Below are 20,860 nucleotides of genomic sequence, written 5' to 3' on the forward strand. Positions count from 1 at the left end.
CTTTGCAAGTGCTTTCTTTCAAGAAATGTCACAGATGTGTGTCATCCTCATGGGTTTCCAAACTGGCCTGTTAGAAATTATCAAGGACACATGATTGTTATGTAACTGATGAGACCAAATGTCTTCCAGATGCCAAGTGACTCATTCTAGTGTGATTATATGTACACATATCTTTAATTTAAGTTATTAGAAAAAAAAATAACACGTATGTCAGTTGTTTTAATTTACATTGAGTGAAAGTTGCCTTTACTTATATACATTTTCAAAGTCATTTATTGGTTCCAACTTTTTGAACCTTCAAAGATGTGTGGGACGCCTGTAAATGTTTTCAGCAGAGGGAGTACTGAGAAAGAAAAAGGAATCTCAAAGGCAAATAAAGGGGACTCGAGTAATTTTAATTTTCCATGCATGATTATTTACAAATGTTTCCTCGCTCCTGTCTATCTGCTGGAAACATTAAACGAACAGACTCTGTTGTCACAAGAAGTGGCACACTTTCTATTTTAAATGATATATTAAAAAACAAATTATACGGTCAAGTCAAAGGGGAGACATAGAATGCATTTCATGAGTGGGAGCTCAATGAACCCTTAAAAGAATCATAATGCCTTAAGGGCTGGTATAAAGTAGCACCAAAAAGCATGCTAGATAGATGTTTGTGTCCTCTGAAAATTCATATGTTTATACCTAATTCCCAATGCAATAGTATTTTGGAGGTGGGGCCTTTACTAGGTGATTAGTCATGAGGGTGGAGCTTCATGAATGAGCTTTGAGCCCTTATAAAAGAGGCTCCAGGGAGCTCCCTTGTCCCTTCCACCATGTGAGGACACAGCGAGAAGGCACCATCTATGAACCAGGAAATAAGTCCTCACCAGACACAAAATCTGCCACGCCTTGGTGTTGGAATTCCAGCCTTCAGAGTTGTGAACAATAAATGTCTGCTGTTCATAAATTACACAGTCTAAGGCATTTTGTTGTAGCAGCTCAAACCAACTAAGACAAAGCTCAGTGCTCATTTTGGGCTGCACAGAGTAGGCACAACCTCCCCATCATGTGTGGGGACATTTTTTACCCTATAACCCCCCCATGTACAAGCAACATAGTATGCTGAATTTCAAGCTTCCCTTCCATTCAGGGTGAAGACCTGAAAGCGGGCATCTGTGACCAGATGCATCTGCCCCCAAGCATTACACAGGAAGCTCAGGTCACAGTGAAGCAGAAATCGGTAACAAGTCTCTCTGGAGGTGGAGATAACATGGCAAGACTGAGTTCCTGGGGTAGAGCTTGCTGTGGCCAAAGTGGCATCCTTACAGACCTGTTTTAGCCCATTTAATGTGGGGGCATTTCCTGGCTGCATATTCCCAAGCCTGTTTCTCCAGCTGGATTCATTTTCTGTTGCTACATAGCAAATTATGACAAACTTAGCAACTTAAAAACAACACTTATTTTATTATCTCACTTTTTGTGTGTGGAGTCCCTGCATGGCTTTGCTGGGTTGTCTGCTTCAGGGTCTCAGCGGGCTGCAACTCCTGTGTTAGATGGGGCTGTGGTCTCATCAGAGGCTCAGACCCACTTCCAAGCTTCTTGAGGAAGTTCACAGGATCAATTTCCTTGCAGCTGCAAAACTAGGATTCAGTTTCCTCCTGGAGGCAGCACCCAGCTCCTTGAGGCCACCTAGAATTCCTTGTTGTGTGAGCTTCTGCAACATGGCCACTCACCTCATGGCAGATTACTTTGTCAAGGTCAGCAAAGGAGGGAGAGAGACTTGAAGGTATCTGCTAACAAAACTGTGTCTGTCTTCATCAGCTCAGATTGCTATAACAAAATGCCATAAACGGGGTGGCTTATAAACAACAGACATTTATTGCTCACCGTTCTGGAGGCTGGAAGTCCAAGATCAAGGTGTGGCAGATTTGGTGTCTGGTGAGAACCTGCTTCCTGGTCACAGATGGCGCCTTCTTTCTGTGTGTCCTCACATGGTGGAAGGGGTGAGGGGGCTTTCTGGGGTCTCTTTTATAAGGACACTAATCCCATTCATGAGGCCGCACCCTCATGACCTCATCAGCTCCCAAAGTCCCGTCTTCTAATATTATCATCTTAGGAGTTAGGGCTTCAATAGGCGAATTTGGGGGAGGATACGAACATGTTGTCCCTGCCAGTGCCTTATTTAATGCATTATCCTGTAATCCTGGGCATGACTTCTCATCACCTTTGCCATATTCTCTCAGTTAGAACCAAATCCCTGGTCCTGCCCACACTGGAAGGGAAGAGATTATACAGGGGTATGAACACTTGAGGGTCTGTCCAACAAACAAGCAATCCTAGAAATTCTGTGAGTGCCCAATGTCCTTTTCATGAATATTTTTTGTTTTGTCTTCGCCAAATCATTCAGAATTCTATCCCGCTGCTGGCACCTAAGAAACTCGATTGACAGAGAGCAGGACGACCAGAAACTACACATTGGGTGTGGTCGTTCCTGTCTCTGACTCACTCTTGGCTTCCCACCCTCCTGCACAGAAGTGAGAATGAGAGGAAGGACAGAGAGGATGTTGTTAAGAACACACACACACACACACAGACACACACACACAGACAGACACACACAGAGACACACACAGACAGACACATACACAGACACACAGACACAGACACACACACACACAGACAAACAGACACACAAACAGACACACACAGACACACACGTGCACACACACACTTGTTTTACAGGAAAGAATACTACAATGTGTCTAATCCCCCTAGTGTCTGTTTCCCAGGGCTGCTGTGACAACTGGAGTTTATTCTCTCCCAGTCCTGGAGGCAGAAGTCTGAAATGGACGCATGGGCAGGGTGGGTCCCTTCTGTAGGCTGCAGGGGACAATCATCTCCTACCGCAATCCCAGTTTACTCACGTGCCTCAGGGGCTACCCGTACCTCCAGAGGGGTCTTCCTGGAGCATCTCTCCCACATTACCATCTGACCATTATCGTGGACCCTGTCACTCCCCCAGCCATCACCTGCCATGCTCACATCAGTTCATAGCTTTCATCTGCCCTTTCAACTCCATCTATGCACATGTCCTCTAAGCTCCAACCACCACCTTCCTTCTGATCCTACCTCTACGCCATTCTGCTCTGGGCACTTGGCATCACTCGGCGTCATTGTTTATTTGATATACTTGCCAGTTGTTTCTTTCCTCCCTTGCCTCTCACCCCACGAGTCAGGATTTTCTGGTCCCATCTATCACGTGTTCTTCAAGGCAGTGTGGTGCTGGCATGTAGCTGTCTGTCCACACACGTGTGCTGAATGCAGTGGATGACATAATACCATACGGGTGACCAAGAGTTTGCCTCTCCTACTCACATATCTTTATTCTCCAGTCATCAGAGCTAACATGCGTCCTTTATAAACACATGATTGTAAGCAAAAGTGCCTGTCACTGTGGTCACGAAAAGCACAATGGCAATTGACAAACCCAAAGGGACCGATCACCACATTCCAGCAGCTTTCACATTCATTCATACTCCTTAGACTTTTAGGTCCAGTACCTGCCTACACTAGAAATAAACTGATTTTTGTTTTTTCACTGCTCATGGTTAGTAAGAACTTCTTATTGGGCTTGTGGGAATTGTTGGGGGAAATGGTGTGATATGCAGAAAGGTCAGAGAAGCCAGAGAAAAGAAATGAAAATTTATATGTGCATATTACATGTAGTATGCATGTATGCATGTGCATGTGTGTATGTGAGGACGTGCATATACACACTGCTGGACACCAGATGTCTCCCCAGCCCCCACTTCACTGAGGCTTAACCCCCACTGTAACTGTTGAGGGTGGGAAATCCTATTATGGTGATTGAAAGGTGGGGTCTTGAAGAGGTGATTAGATTGCAGGACCATGCAGGAGTGAATGGATTAATAATGGTGGTCAGGGGCGTGGTTCTGAGGGCTTTAAAATGAGAGAGTCTGTCTGTCTGTCTTTCTCTCTGTCTGTCTCTCTCTCCTCCAACATTTTGCAATGTGAGACCCTTGGTCACTGTCACCACCACCAAGACCCTCAAGAGATGTGTTCCTTGGACTTTGGACTTCCCAGCCAATAAATTTTGTTTTCTTTATAAATCACCCAGTTTCAGGTATTTTGTTATAAGCAACAGAAATGGACTAATAACACCCACACATATTTTAGTAAAAGGGGATCCTGGCTTGATATGTGCATATCTAGGTGTTTGTAGTCATCAGGACCCAGGACTGAATGTGTCCTTCCCAGATGCAAGGCAGAGTCACAGGCAATACCCCCAGAGACTTCAGGGGAGGCTCAGCCCAGCCATGGTCCTCACTGAGGATTCTCATTACTAGAGTTTGGTCTCAAGGCTCTGGCTTCTAATTCTCTCAGAAAGACAGAGAATAACAAATGCTGGTGAGGATGTGAACAAAGGGGAAACCACCTGTACTGTTGCTGGGACTGTAAATTACTGCAGTCGTCACGGAAAACAGTATGGAAGTTTCTCAAGCAACTACATGCAGACCTGCTGTACGATATAGCAATCCACTGCTATATATAGAGAGAGAAATGAAAGAAAAAACAATCACAATAATACATTGAATTTTCATTTTTGGGGGGGTACGAGGGGTGCTGGCTGGTACAGGGATCAGAACCCTTGACTTTGGTGATATCAGGCTCTGCCCTTACCAACTGAGCTCACCGTCAGCCCCTCCATTGAATTTTCAAAAGGAGAGAACAGAACAGTGTTTATTAGGGGTGGGAAAGGGCGAGGGAGAGGTCGGTTAAGGGTCACAAAGGATGATTACATTTCGTAACGGTGAATATATTGATTATCCTGAGTTGCTCATCACATATTGCACACAGGTATTGATATGCAACTCTGTACCCTACAAGCACGTATACTCAGTTGTGTTTCAATACATAAATATATGAATTATTTTTTAGAAAGTCATAGTAAGCAACTTCAGATTCCCAATGTGGCTCGGGATGTAAAATTCAAGCCACATTAACCATGCCTTCTGTTTTTGTTTTTAGCATGAACCACTAAAAATGAGGTAATTTTTACATGTCTTCGTTTCTCTTCAGTAGCACTTAAATAGAAGAATATTTTAGTTCCAGCTATACAATATTTCCTAAGACTTTTGTTGGGACAATATTTTTCTTCTTATGCTTTTTTTTTCTCATTGATTTCTTTCATTAAGGAAAACTTATGTGTTAGGTATAAAGAATATTGCTTTACATTAAGAAAGAGATAAAGCATGTGTCTAACACTCATGTAAATTAAACCAAAAAAGCTCAATTTCATGACAGTAACTCACACTGTATCAGTGATACCACAGTCAGTCGAGAAAAAAAGTGATTCCTGCCAGTAAAAATGCTGACGAGAAGAAATAAAATTCCACATTTTTGTGTGAAAACTCCAAGTTTAAAAACTGTGCAAACATTGAACCCTCAAGTGAAGACTCCCCCAAATCCATCTGTATGTTCTTTTCTCTTGTTGTGGATACCTTGGAATGCAGTCTGTCCTCTGCTAGAATAATGTTTTATTGATTCGTTTACTACTTATTACTCCAGAAAGTATTTGAGAGGTCTTTCTGATAAACGGTTTTAGTTTGACTTTTTTTTCTTTTTTAAGAAAAATAGCAAAATTCAATGAGTCAGTACAATAATTAAAAGCTTTTTTTCCACTCATGCATTTTTCAAGAGTTGCATTTTCCTGGCCCAACAATGCTTAAGGATAAACCTCAGCTTAAGCAACTTTCCATTCTTTGTCTTGTGACTTCCAAGGCTGGCCAGCCCTTGACATGTGACCTGGCACGTTTAATTTTTGTGCTGAATCTCTCTCCTTGGTGCACAGAGTCTCTTTCCAGCCTTGCACACCCATTCTCTGTCCTGGGTCTGACTTTTAGAGATGTCAGGGACTCCTGAGCCTACTGCCTTCTGAGGTTGGGCAGTGTAACTTGTACTGGGGTAACTAGTGTCCTCCCCAAATTTATGTTCACTGTGAACCTCCAAATAGCCTTATTTGGAAAGTAAGGTCTCTGCAGAGGTGTTTGTTAGGATGAACAGCTGGGTTAGGGTGGGCCCTAAATCCAATGACGTTTCCTTCCAAGAGACAGAAGAGGAGACACAGACACAGAGGAGAAGCCACATGGAGATGGAGGCAGAGACTGGAGTGATGCGGCCTCAAGCTGAGGGACGCCTGGAGCCACCAGGAGCTGGAAGAGGCAGGAAGGATCCTCCCCTGAAGCCTGTGGAGGGAGCACGGCCCTGCCACACCTGGACCTCAGACTCCTGCCTACAGAGCAGGGAGAGGATGCATGCCTGTTGTTATAATATCCCCACTTTGTGGTCATTGGTTATGGCAGCCCCAGAAAACTCATACGTCTCCCCTGCTCTCTTTGGGGCCCTCAGATTGCTCCATACATATCCCAGGGGCCACAGATCCTGACTCTGAGCTCTGTCAGCTGCTCCAGTTCATCCCTGGCTTCCCATCCCTTGTGGGCTGGCCCCTGCTCCTTTTCTCCTTTCCCTGTTCCTTTTCTCACACATTCCCTCTTATGGGATCTTTTCCCCCTTATTTATCTATCTATTTTTGATTGCACATATTTGTGGGGTACAGTGTGTTGTTTCAATACATACATAATCATACAATGATTCACCTAGGGTCCATAGTGTATCCATCACCTAAACATTTATGTTTTTTTTTTCTTTGTGATGATTACATTCAAGATCCTCTTTTCTAGCTACTTAGAAATAGACAATAAAAAAGTATTAGTTCTAGTCAGCCTAGAACATCAGAACCTTTTTTCCTATCTACCTGTAACTTTGTATCCATTAATCCATCTCTTCCCATCCCCCTAACCCTAGCCCTTTCCTTCCCAGCCTCTGGTAACAAGCATTTTACTATTATCAAATAGACAGAAAATAACAAATGCTGGTGAGATGCAGAGGAAAGGGAACTCTCTCACATTGCTGGTTGTAACATAAATTAATACAGCCATTACAGAAAACAGTATAGAGGTTCCTCAAAAAACTAGAAAAAATCTACCTTATGACCCAGCAATTCCACTACTTGTTATATGTCCAAAGGAAATAAAATCAACATAGTAAAGAGACACCTGCATTCCTAAGTTTATTGTAGCCCTATTCACAACAGAGAAGAATCAACCTAAATGTCCATCAATGGATGAATGGATTTTAATAATGTCCTATATTTACATAATGGAATATTAATTAGCCATAAAAAAGAATGAAGTCCTGTTATTTGCTGCAACATAGATGGAACTGGAGACCATTATGTTAAGCGAAGTAAGCCAGGCATAAAAGACAAATACCATACGATCTCATTCATATGAGGAATCCAAAAAAAAAAAAAACCCCCCCAAAAAGTGGGATGGTTTTAATGGGGCTATTTCATGTCCACCTTTATTTGTGTGCCCCTGTGAATAAACCAGAGCTGCTGAAACTGACTCAGGGGAATGTAAGTTTTTTCCCAGTAACAGTTCCTGGAAACAGGGGAAACGTTCTCTGCTGCATGTGGGATGGAACAAAAGGACCCTTTACCATAAATCTACAAGGGATCTCTCACCCCTCAAGATGTAAGACTTGGCAACGTGAACGTATTGAACATGTGTTGGGAATTTCTCCCAGAACTTACTATAGAGTTGGCATTCCACGAACATTTTTTGATTGGCTGATAAATTATGAATCCTCTGTAATGCTTTGTGTTATTTGGAGGTGATGGAACTATGTTGACTTAAAGCTGATTGAATTGGTGAAAACTGAACGAGGTTTGTATTCTCCTTAAGAGGAATACACCAATGTTAATGTCCTGACTTTGATGTTTTATGGGAGCCATAATGTACAATGTCCCCAAAGGGGGGAAGTTGGGTTCAGGGTACATGGGACTTTAGGTGCTGGTCTTGCATCTTGCAACTTCCTGGGAGTCTACAATTATTTCAAAATACAAAGTAAAAAAAAAAATCTTAATTTCTAAAATTCATGCTGAGTACAATTTGGGACAATGGTATATTGTATATATCTTACTGTATTTTGAAATCTAAATTTCCTTTGGCATTATTAAACAACCATGTCTGTAACCACAAAGTAGCCCATCTTCATCTCTGAACTTGACTTAGCATTATCACTCATAGAGGCAACTTTACTGTGTTGAGTAGAAAACCTCCTGGCTTGTTTGAAATAGGGGTTAACTGTTGACAAGGACCCATCATGATATCAGAAAAAAATGGTGTATGTGTAAACACACACACACACATATACACACATTGATTGAAATGTGGTTTATTTATTGGCTGATCCCAAGAACATGCAGGTGGAATGTGTCGGGGTTGTAACTCTTTCAGTTTCAAGTGGTAAGTCAACTGGCTTGGGTTCACTTCCTTGTTTTTGTAACAGGGATGTTAATAACTTCCTCATAAGACTATAATGATTCAAAGGACAGAGGATGTAAAATGCACGGTAAATGCTGAACTTCCAAACTGTCCAATTTAAAGTGCTAGAGAGGTAGAAAAAAGGAAATACGTATCCTATAATCCAAGCGGCTATTTACTGGATCCTGTTGGATTTTGTCTGCACATAGGTGACCAACCTAGACCAACTCAGGAATACTCCTTCAATCTCAGATGAACCTACAAACCACAGAGTAGCCGGTTTGACTTTCACATACCACAGATGATTAAACATGGAAATAAAAGACAGAGTATCAGTTCACAATAATGAATGGAACATATTTCTGTACTTACCCTTTCTCCAAACCCAAAGGAACTGTAGACTCCTCAGAGATGAGTTTATGTTTTTGTCCCTCAACGTTTCCCTGAAGAGTGTTGAGGACTTGGACAATTCTTAGCAAGGTCTGTCTTGAAAAGGAGAAGTACGGGGTTTGGGCAACTCATCATATGCAGCTGTTCGCTTCTGCAGCATGACAGACCATTCCTCAAATGTGGTGGCTTGAAACGATGACCATTTATTTTACTCATGATTCTGAGGCTTGGCTATTGGGGTTGGGCTCAGCCAGGCGGCTCTGTTGTCAGCTGGAGTCACTCCTGAGTCAGCAGTCAGTTGCTGGGTGTCTGTGGAAGGGCTGGTTTGGATCATTCAGTTGGGACAGCTTGACTCAAACCCGTGTGATCTCTTATCCTCTGACAGGACAGCTGACACTCATGCATATGGCAGCCGGGGAACTCCAATGCACCCAGTTCCTGTGAAGGGTAAACTGGGCAGATGCAGGGGACAGCCATGAAACCACTCGCCCACAGTGTATTTTTAGGACTCACCAGCTGGGACAGCCATCTGGGTTTGCAAGAGGAATCATAATTCACATTTCCCAGTTTTTTTGTTCATTTCTGAATGGCATTCAGCCTCTCAGTACAGACCTCAAACTTTTTCAGTGAGATGAGCTTTGTCCAGTGCAAACTTTGCCCTTAAGAGCTTATAAGTGGGATGGACAACTGCAATTCAAATTGAAGCTTTATTAGATTTGAAGATTTGATCTTGTTTTAAGATAATCTTGTGGGGTCCGAGGGTCTTCAATGAGAAGGAATTGCCAAGGTATCAAGGTACCTTGTCTCTGGCCCTGTGGGCTGGATTCACAGATGGGTCACTAGGGTATTGACACTCCCTGAGACAGGAACGTCTCACAGGGAAAACGTTCCACTGAGAGGCGGGTTGTCTTTCTTGTGGACTCCTGCCAAATTCTTTCTGCCCACAGCACATATTACGGAAACCACCAACCCTTGTAAAAAAATGTATGACCATCCTTTTGTTATAAGTCATCGAAAAGAATGGGTCTTTATAGTCTCATGCTCTTTCCTCTGCTCATAAATAACCATGCTCTGAACAAACATAATAATAATAGTACAAGGATAATGATGAATTTCTCCCTTGCAGAGGTCTCTGGAATTGGTCCTCTTCTCTTTATTTCATACACCACAGTTCTATTCAACACTCTCACAATCTCTCTCTGCACAGACTCAGGCACCTTCCAGATTTTGCCCTATTTCTCTTTCCCTCCATGAACCCACGTGGATTAGTCAGGTTCTCCAGAGAAACAGAATTAATAGGATATGCATACATATATCAAAGGAGATTTACAAATGGATCTCCTCCAGAAACATCCACATGGGCACACACAGACACACCCAGAAGTAATGTTTTTTTTTTTTTTTACCAGCTATCTGGGCAGTCTTAGCCCAGTCAAGTAGACACATAAAATTAACCACCACACCACACTTTATTCTGCCTTCAGAGCTAAATTCTGAACTGGGTTTGGGCCTGCCATGGTCCATCTTAAATCTTTTCTGGGTTTCCCCATCACTCTCAGCATTAAGTTGGCTCCACTTGTTAGGGCATGCAAAGTCTGTTCCCACCTGGTCCCAGGCTAACTTTCTTTCTTCACCTTCCAACTCCCTTCCTACCCATACACGTCACCGATCTTTCTCTCCCAAAACCTGTGTCTTTGCTCAGGCAGGTGTACTCTCCGGAATCCATTCCTGCTCATTCTCTATCTGGAAAACTCCTATGTGTTCTACAAGACCCAGCTGAAATGCAGTCTCTTGAGTGAAACATATCTGAACCATTCCATGTGATCTCCACATTTCTCCATTTTCCTCCCACAGTGCTCTGTATACATCGTCTACAGGACACATCACATTGTGTATTTTTGCGATCTCCGAATACACCAATGGGGTTATTTAATGAGAAAAAAATCAAAGGACTCTCTCGCCTTTGCATGCTCAGCACCTAGGATAAGATCTGCAACACTGTATTTGCTAAATAAATGTTTTTGAGTAAACAAACATCATTTTCACGTGGTTTTATGTTAGGGTGCTAGAATAAGCTTAAGCCAGCTCTGCAGCTATGATGCACATATTGTTGTCGGAGCAGATTACATTTCTCAAAAATGACCACACACTCTTCCAGAACTAAGCTGTTGCCATCTTGAGATTCTTAATAAAGTCTGGGTAAGTGGCCCCATGTTTTTATTCTGCACGGAGTCCCATAAACCAAATACCTAGTACTGGTTTCAGTCAACGGCCTTCCTTAAGCATCAGAAATTTGAATGAGCAAGATCTCAGCGATGTTAGCCTCCACCTTCTAGTGGAGCAGAGAGTCACCCTGGCTGAGTCCTGTCCACATAGCAGATTTATGAGCAAAATACATACAGTGGCTTTCTCTCTCTTTTTTTTTTTAAGATGACCGGTAAGGGGATCTTAACCCTTGACTTGGTGTTGTCAGCAGCACGCTCTCCCAAGTGAGCTAAACGGCCATCACTATTTAGGGATCCGAGCCCGTGGCCTTGGTGTTATCAGCACCGCACTCTCCCGAGTGAGCCACGGGCCGGCCCCACAGTGGCTCTTTTAAACCACTAAGCTTTGGGGTAGTTTGTTACACTCAGTAATTGGAACAGACAGACATTTGGAATTCATATATATATTAAGTTTTGTCATGTACCATTTTCATACATATACATGTATAGTGTATGTGTGTGTGTGTATTTGTAGGCAAAAGAAAGAAGCTAAGCATCTTTATTATTTATTGCATAGAATGTTGTAGTGAGCTCACATTTGATTTTCATGCATTCAGTTGAGCAGTTAAGCATATGAAAGGCCCAGTCATCACGTTGGGCTGTCAGCCAGGCACTGCAGCAGGAACAAAGGTGCGACTGCTCACAGCTTACTGGGAGGCTCAGATAAACACAAATAAAGAGACATAAATTCAAGCAGCTCTTCTGCCACCTTCTGTGTTTCTGACACTCTAGGACAGTTCCCTCCAGCCCATCGCCGTGATCACCATAACCAACACTTGTCATGGTCAGGACTCAACCCCAAGCCCTGGACACAGTCCTCCCAGACCACACAGCTCTAACCGACAAGCTTGTTTATTTATCTTCACAGACTTAGAGGAAAACAAGATTCATGTTTTAAGTACAGAATTCTGGGAAGTTGATTCTTTCCTCACTCCAAGACTAACTAACCATGAGGGTCATGAGCTCCATTAACAAAGCAGTGGTTTTTATATTATGCAGCTTAACTGCATGTCTTAATTTCTGCAGAAGGCCCGACCTATGTTACAGTTAAGAGGAAAAAAAAAAAAAAGACACCCATCTGGCTCACAATCAAGCTTTTGTTAAATTAAATAAATTACTGTTTTAAAAATGGTTTGGGCCACTGATGGGCACAAACCGTGATGTTCTCTAGGCTTTCGCAGGCTGTTTATCTTTGGCTGCTGTAAACACTCTGAGAAAGAGCCAGTGGTTTCGAGGCAGTCAAGAGACAATGTGGTCAAAATGTCCTGGACATAGAGTCACAAAGAGCTCTTGGGTTTAGTCCCAGCACACCACTGGTGAGCTCTGTGGCCCCAGGATGTTTCCTCATCAGCAGAAGGGAACTAATGAGTCCAATATCATTGCTTCACAGTTGTCTTCCAATGTGTGAACACTTCATAAGATATAAGAGAGTGAAAAAAAAATGTTAGGTAAAAGATTCAGCTTCTTTGTCCATCCACCTGCCCATCTATCTATCCACCATCCACCCACTTCCTCCTCCGTTTGTCTGTTCCTTCATTTACCACCATCCACCCATCCGTTCATCCGCCCATCCGTCCACTTACCCACACACTTATCTATCCATACATTTATCCACCCGTCTCCCAACCACACTTATATCTGTTCATTTATCTACCCACTTGTCCATCCGTCCATCCACTTATCCACACACATCTATCCAGACACTCATCACTCATTCACCCACCCTCTTACCCACTCACCTATCCATTTATACCCCCATCCACCCACCCATTCATTTATCTGTCCATTTACCTACTCACTTGTCTATTTATCCACCTATCCATTAATTTATCCATCCATCTGTCCATCTGTACATCCATCTGTACATCCAGCATCCATCCATCCATCCATCCACCCACCCATCACATATCCACCTGCCTCTATATCCACCCATCCACCCATCCACCCATTCACCCATCCACACACCCACTGTCCACCCATCTGTCTATCTACCCTTCCAGTGTTTAAGAAAATGTCTCTTGGGCATCTGTGCACCAGGCATTGTGTGTGGTGCTAAGATACCTCTTGACTGGTTTGGCTTTCCACAAGGACCTCATAGTAGGTCTGTATTATAATACGGGCTCAGCTTCTGCTGATAGAGACAATACATACATACATACATACATATATATATATAAATACATACATACATAAAGTGATTTGAATAAGACTGAAACAAACCTGACTTTAGAAAAAGGTAAGTGAAAAGCTTACTTCTTTGTCCCGTAAAAGAAGTCCAAGACAGAGGTATGGCCGTTCTGCAATGTCATCGACCACCCTGATGGCATTGCTCTATAGGTTCTGCCATTGCTAGAGTGTGCCTTCTATCCTCCAGGGGACCTCCTGTTCCAAAGTAGCTGCTGGTATTCCAGGCATCACATCATTATTCCAGGCAGGCAAAGAGTGAAGGCTAAAAGTGGCTTTTGGTAAATCTGCCCCACTTTTAAGGAACTTCTCAGAAGTTTTACTCCACAACTTTTACTTACATTTATTTTATTGATTAGAACTTGTTTGGCACACCTAAGTGCAATAAAAACTAGGGGAATAATCTTTTAGTGGGCACATTGCCAACATCAATAAAATCAAGGTTCCTTACTATGGAAGAAAGCAGAAAGAACATAAGATGGACACCATGTATGTGAGAGAGGGCTGGCTGGCTGGATGGACAGATGGACAGGGATATATATGTAAATACAGGTGTAGGTATATTGTATTAGTCTCCATATGCTGCCGTAACAAGCTACCAAAGAGTGGATGACTTAAACAAAGAAATTTATTTTCTCACTGTTCTGGAAGCTGGGAAGTCCAAGGTCAAGGTGCTGGTTGATTTGGTTGCTGGTGAGGGCTGTCTTCCTGGCTTGTGTTTTCACATGGCAGAGAGAGGGAGCAAGCCGTCCAGTGTCTCCACCTATAAGGGCACTAATCAGACAAATAGCTAATCTATCAGAATAGTGCCCTACCTTTATAACCTCATTTAAATTTAATTATCTCCTTATTCAAACAACAGCCACACTGGGGTCAAGATTTCAACATATAAACTTTGGGGGTGTCCATGGCACATACATATACATGTACACTGTAAATGTGTGTCTGCATGTGCACGTCCTTGTATGACAAAGAAAAAGGTAAGCTTCAATATGTAAATGCTTAGTGTTTTATGGTGAGCTAATTTTTGTTTTGCATGCATTCAATTGAGTAATTAAGCATTTAAAAAGCCGTCTTTTTTGGGCTCTCAGCCAGGTGCTGAGGTAGAAACAAATGTAAAAATGCTCACAGCTTATCGAGAAACTCAGATAAGCACAAATAAATAAACGTAAATTAAGGGCTATTAAAATAAACACTTACTGCACACAGAGGCAGAGCCATGGCTATTTGATTTCTCTGTCATATCCCACAGAGTAAACACTCAAGACACTTTGTTAAATGAATAACCATGCAAAGGAGTCACCGAGAATGGAGCTCTCAAGGAAATTGGGGAGAAAAAACATGAGGAAAATAATCTAGATATCAGGAGAAAGTCTGGTGGACACAATTTGGAGTGACCAGGGACTAAAAATATCCACCCACTCACCTATTTACCCACTCATCCACCCACACATAGACCCACTCACCCACTGCACACCCACTCCTTCATCCATCCGTACATTCACCTACCCACCTATCTATCCACTCACCCATCTACCCATGCCCCATGCCTCATCATCCATCCGTCCTTTTATCTACCCATTTATCCATCCATCCATCCACCCATCTGTCTATCCATCCATCTCTCCACCCACCCATCCCCCATCCCCCATCATCCATCCATCCATTTATCTACCCATTTATCCATCCATCCATCCACCCACCCATCCACCCATCCATTTATCCATCCATCCATCCATCCATCCATCCATACACTTACCCATCCACCCATCCATTTACCCATCCACCCATCCATTTATCCATCCATCCATCCATCCATCCACCCATACAGTTACCCATCCACCCATCCATTTATCCATCCATCTATCCACCCATCCATCTATACATCTATCCATTTATCCACTCATCCATTCATCCACCCACACATCCATCCATCCATCCATCCATCAACCCAACCACCAACTCATCCATTCATCCACCCATTGATCCACTAGTCTCCCATCTATTCACTCATTCATACATTGATCCATCAACCCTTCCACCCATCTGTCCATCCATTCATCAATTCACCTAGCTAACTTGTAAGACTGTGAATTCCCCATCCCATATCCTTTATCCCTTCTTTCATGGTAAAAGAACTTGATCTTACTGGGGTGTCAGTCTGCCAGCTAAAAGAACTAAGGTTCTCATGAGAATAGAACTGTGATTGAATCCTCTCCTTTCCCAGGGTGGAATCTACTTCCATGACTGCATTTATTATCAAAACGTCCATCTAGCAATTTGTAGTGGGAGAAATCTCTCTCCAGTACCTCCAACGTTGTAGGAACCAAAATAGCAGTTGAAAAGCAGGGTGTTCAGAATGGAGTATTAGGTTCTTTAGGGCTAACATAACAAAGTACCACCAACTGGGTGGCTTAAAATGACAGAAATTTACTCTCTCCCAGTTCTGGAGGCAGAAGTCTGAGATCCAGGTGTGGCAGGGCCGTGCTCCCTCCAGAGGCTCCAGGGGAGGATCCTTCCTGCCTCTTCCAGCTCCTGGTGGCTCCAGGTGTCCCAGGGCCTGTGGCCACATCACTCCAGTCTCTGCCTCCATCTTCATGTGGCTTCTCCTCTGTGTCTGTGTTATTCTTCCTTTTCATATGAGGACACCAGACACCACCCTAATCCAATATAACCTTATTTTAACTAAATAAATACCCTTTTCTATACCCCTTTTTTCATGCTATTTCTGCAAATACTTTTTTCCAAATAAGGTCACATTCACAGGTACTGGGGGTTAAGATTTGAAAATATCTTTTTGGTGGACATAATCCAGCTTACAACAGATGTCACAGAGCACAGGGCAGAAAAAGTTTGAGATGATTTAATTAAGAGCATGGTAAGGCCTGATGGACTGCCCCTGCCTCCAAATGGGCCCAGCTTGGAGGCGACCACACTTTGATGCCCCTTGATGTCTGGTAGTGGACATTGTTGATGGCCCACCAAGGCTAGGCATCCAAAACCACTTGCTATGAACTGCTATTGGCTGCTAATAGTTTACCGCTGTTCATTCTTGACAGAATTGCCCTGCGTAAAGAAAAGCCACTTGATCCTACATGTAATACCCATGCCATCTCCCCGAGATGGGAGGGCATTTCATACCCATCGACTGGTAATCCTGAGTAGGCAAAAGGCAGTCGACCCTCTTGACTTCAGAAGATACAATCCACACTTCTGAGTACCCAGGGGGGTCAAGCCAAGTGTGGTCCCCAGTTGACACCACCACCATTTTTCCTCTCCTGGGAGCTCTCCCTCAATAACTCACTTGCACTAGGATCCCCATAACCATCTGGGGAACCTGACCCTACACACTTCTTTCTCCCAAACAATGTTTGAAATTTTCTGCTAACTCCAGGCGGAAGCTTTGCTCATCTGTGTTCTGGGCTTCAGGTTACTGACAGCCCTTCTGTCTGTTCACACGGTTTACATGTCTAGAAGGAAGAAGCTTCACCCTGTTAAGTTACCATCGTATTCCAGGCATGCCCTCCTGAGCTTAGCCCACATTCAAGAGCACTCTGCAAATTTTCACTCTTACAATTTTAAAATATGTTGACCCCTAGTTCAAAAGTAATACAGAATCAGTGTAGAAAATTCAGAAAGTACAGATAACGAAAAACATTCCCAGAATATGGGAAATACCCCACTAAAGGTTTGATGTGTATCCTGGTATTTTTTTTTTTTTTTCACTATGCTGTATGTAGAATGTATTGGTTTAGGCTGGGCCTTTCTTATTTGAGTATTCATAAGACATTAAATATTCTTCTACAATGCTTTCAAGTAGATGCATAGTTTCCTGTTAGAAATTGATTTTCCCAGTTCCTGAACTTGGTTTTTTGCTTGTCTGTTTTTATTAATTTGCTGCTGTAAATAATATTCTTTTAAAATTTTTAAATAAACTTTTATTTTCAGAATAGTTTTAGTTTTTTAGCATAACGGTGACAATCGTACAGAGAATACCCGTATACCTAGTTTCCCCTCTTATTTGATTCTTACATTAATGTGGTACATTTGTCACAACGGAATGAACTAATGAGCTCATATTGATACACTTTTATTGGCTAAACTCCAACTTTATTCAGAATCTTTGGTTTTCCCCTCATGTCTTTTTTCTGTGCCAGGATCCCACATTATATTTAGTGTCATGTTTTCTTAATCTCCTCTGGGTGTGACAGTTTCTCAGGCTTTCCTTGTTTTTGATGACCTTGACTGTTTTGGGGAGGACTGGCTAGGTATTGTGTAGAACGTCCTTCTACTGGGAATTGTTTGGTGTTTTTACATTATGAGCCTGTGGTTATGGATTTTTAAGATTTTTAGGAGGAAGACCACAGAGATAAAGTGCCATTTTTATCACATCATCTCAAGACAACATCACTGTTGAATTTAACCCTGAACCACCTGTCTGAGTACCATTTGTCAGACTTCTCTAAAGGAAAGTTACCCCCAAAAGGTTGGAAGTTGTGTTTCACCTCCTGGGAAGAGTTAGAGTATCTACATCAATTATTAGGGAAAATTCTGCATGGGAGATTTGCCTTTTCTCCCTGTTTACTTATCTATTTAAAAAATACTTTTGATGTACAGATGTTGTTCTGCAATCAACTCCCCCAACCTTAGATGTGAGAGTTGTTTCCCACAGCTCCCATTTGCAAAGGATGGTTTAACCACTGCCTGAGGTTCCCGACTGCTATGGGTTAGGTTTGTCCCACAAAAGTTCATGTATTAGAAATGTGACCCCCACTGTAACAGTGTTAAAAGGGAGGGAAATCCAACTATTGTATTTGAAAGGTGGGGTCTTTAAGAGGTGATTGGATTGTGAGGACTGTGTCCTCGTGAGTGGATTGATCCAGTCATGCAATAATGGGCGTGGTTCTGGTGGCCTTATAAGGACAGCAAGTGAGCAGGTGAGCTATCTCTTGCTCAGCCCATTCTCCCCATGTGACACTCTGCTCATGTTAGAAGCTCACCCCCAAGAACAAAGCCTTCACCAGATGTATCCCGTGCACTGTGAACTTCCCAGCCTTCAAACTGTAAGAAATAAATTCCATTTCTTCAATAAATTACCCAATTCCAGATATTCTGTTATAAGCAGCAGACACAGACTGATACATTGGCATTATCTGTTATCTTTTGGTTTTCCTACGACACACGGATAGCGTACCTTCAAACCCCAATTCTTACAAGAGTGCATTCTCTGTGAAAGTTATGCTTAAGCTCCTTGGTTTGCTTCCAAATATTTTTTTGAAAAGTTATTGGACTTTTGTACTCTTTCTTATGTCGTCGACTCAAAGTCAGGCCAGCAGCAGAGGTGACATTTTTTTCTTCCTGTCCCAGCACTGTCTCCAAGCTTGGCTTGGGGAGGACGGGGGAGGGAGGTGAGAGAAAGAAAACAAACTTGTCAAATGCTTTCCTTGGGGTCTAACAAAATCCTTTATTTACTTATTTATTTGTTTTGAAGTAGTTATTATTTTTTAAATCAATATTCCTATTCTATATTCTAAAAACACTGAAATTAAGACTCTGCTCTTGGCCAAACTTTAGTAGAAATCATTTAATTGGCTCATTAGAATCTGCTTGAAAGAAAGGAGACCTAACAGCCTATTTTATGAGATGTGTGTGAGCACAAGAGGGCATTTTGGTGACTGGTGTCTTCCTTCACCTGTCCAGAAGGTTTTCACCTGCAGAGGGGGGTGTGCACATCTCAGACAGTGAACTTCCTGTACATCGATTTGTGGACTTAACCCCCATGTGTTTGGAGGTCTCCTCAAAATTCATAGGTCAAAGTCCTAACCCATAGAACTCAGAATGTGAATGTATTTGAAGATAGGTCTTTAAAGAGGTGATTAAGGTAAAATGAGGTCACGAAGGTGGGCCCCAATCCAATAGGACTGGTGTCCCTATAGGAAGAGATTAGGACACAGACACACAAAGGGACGACCATGTGAGGACACAAGGAGAAGACAGGGTCTACAAGTCAAGGAGAGAAGATTCAGGAGGAACCAGCCCTGCCACACCTTGATCTCAGACTTCCAGCCTCCAGGACTGGGAGAGAATAAATGTCTGTTGTTTAAGCTGCCCAGGCTGGGGTACTTTGTTATGGTGGCCCTAGCAGACAAATACACTGTGGGACCTAAGAGGAAGTGATGGATACTTCTTTTGACCCGTCTGCCCAGAGCCGAGCACTGAACATGAATCTTTGGGAGGGGGCAACAGCCTAAGCCAGCCCGTGCAGTTCCAGCCCCGTGCACCTGGTCTCCAGGTAGGCTCCCTCCTGCCGCACCAAACCCTTCTCTTGGTTTCTAAATGGAAAGCCACTCTGACTCCCCGACACTGGAGGGACTGTAGGGTCCCAGCTACGGAGAGAAACACAATGGCAAAACCCACCAAAGAGATCTGCCATTGCTGATGGCACCAAGACACAGCCACCGCCCCTCCCAAATGGCACAACCCAGACAGCAACAACAGCAAAGACAAAAATATGGGCAATCTGAACCAAAGCAAGGGGGAAGCAGAGGAAAGACCCTCCTCTTTGGTCCTGGAACAGATGTCCCCAAACTCAGTGCTCGGCATCACACAACTCAGACAGACTTCCAAAATTTCTCTCTAGGCATCTTCTCCTTCCTGCAAAGAAGACTTGTGGAAAGTGGTCCTTTCCGAACCTCGTCCCTCAAATACTTTTCTTTCTGTGACTTCATTCATGTGTAGTTTACTTTTCATCAGTCCCTTGGGATTTTCAGTTCTGCATTTAGACCCATTACCTAGGTTAGTCAACACAGCCCAGCAGGCAAAAACGAAGGATTCTCCCAAGAAAGTAGGAAGAAAGCCTGGTCTGTAATGATGCATGTGCACATGTGAGTGCGTTTGGGGGGAATATATACATATAATGCACCTACATGCAAGATACATATATGTTAGGGCCGGCCCGTGGCTCACTCGGTAGAGTGTGGTGCTGATAACACCAGGGCCACGGGTTCGGATCCCATATAGGGATGGCCGGTTGCTCACTGAGTGAGCGTGGTGCTGACAACACCAAGTCAAGGGTTAAGACCCCCTTACCAGTCATCTTTTAAAAAAAAAAAAAAGATACATATACGTTACCTGTGGTTTCAATATATACGTGTATGGCACATATGTGCAGTGTGTATATACAGTAATCCCCTCTGATCCGTGCTTTTGCTCTCTGTGGTTGCGGTTACCCGAGGTCAGCCACGATCCAAAAATATTACGATACCCTGAGAGAGAGAGAGAGAAAGACCACGTTCATATAACTTTTATTATAGACGTTGCTATAATTGTCCTATTTGATTCTTAGTTACTGTTAATCTCTTACTGTGCCTAATTTATAAAAGTAGCTTTATCATAGGTGTGTATGTATAGGAAAAATCATAGTGTATATAGGATTTGGGGTTTGGTACTATACACGGTTTTAGGGATCCAGTCTGGGACTTAGAAAGTATTATTGGGGGATAAGGAGGGGGGCTGCTGTATTACTGGTTTGGAGAGCAGGGTATGAATAGCCCAAAGTCAGATGAATTAGCCCTTAAAAACTGAAGAGACAGAGCGGGTCCAGCAGGAGGCTGGGAGCTACGAAGAGTT

The 20,860-nt window shown here is 42.9% G+C and overlaps 1 long non-coding RNA gene across 1 annotated transcript; it reads right to left on the minus strand.

Moving 5' to 3' along the window:
* Positions 1–11,881: 11,881 nt before the first annotated feature.
* On the minus strand, positions 11,882–20,480 carry LOC103586766. The gene is made up of 2 exons (XR_550177.1): positions 20,363–20,480; positions 11,882–12,458 (listed from the first exon to the last, which is right to left on the minus strand). It is a non-coding gene; the product is annotated as an uncharacterized LOC103586766 (long non-coding RNA).
* Positions 20,481–20,860: the final 380 nt, after the last annotated feature.

This window comes from Galeopterus variegatus, unplaced genomic scaffold (assembly GCF_000696425.1).
Source record: "Galeopterus variegatus unplaced genomic scaffold, G_variegatus-3.0.2 Scaffold21, whole genome shotgun sequence".
NCBI lineage: Eukaryota > Metazoa > Chordata > Mammalia > Dermoptera > Cynocephalidae > Galeopterus > Galeopterus variegatus.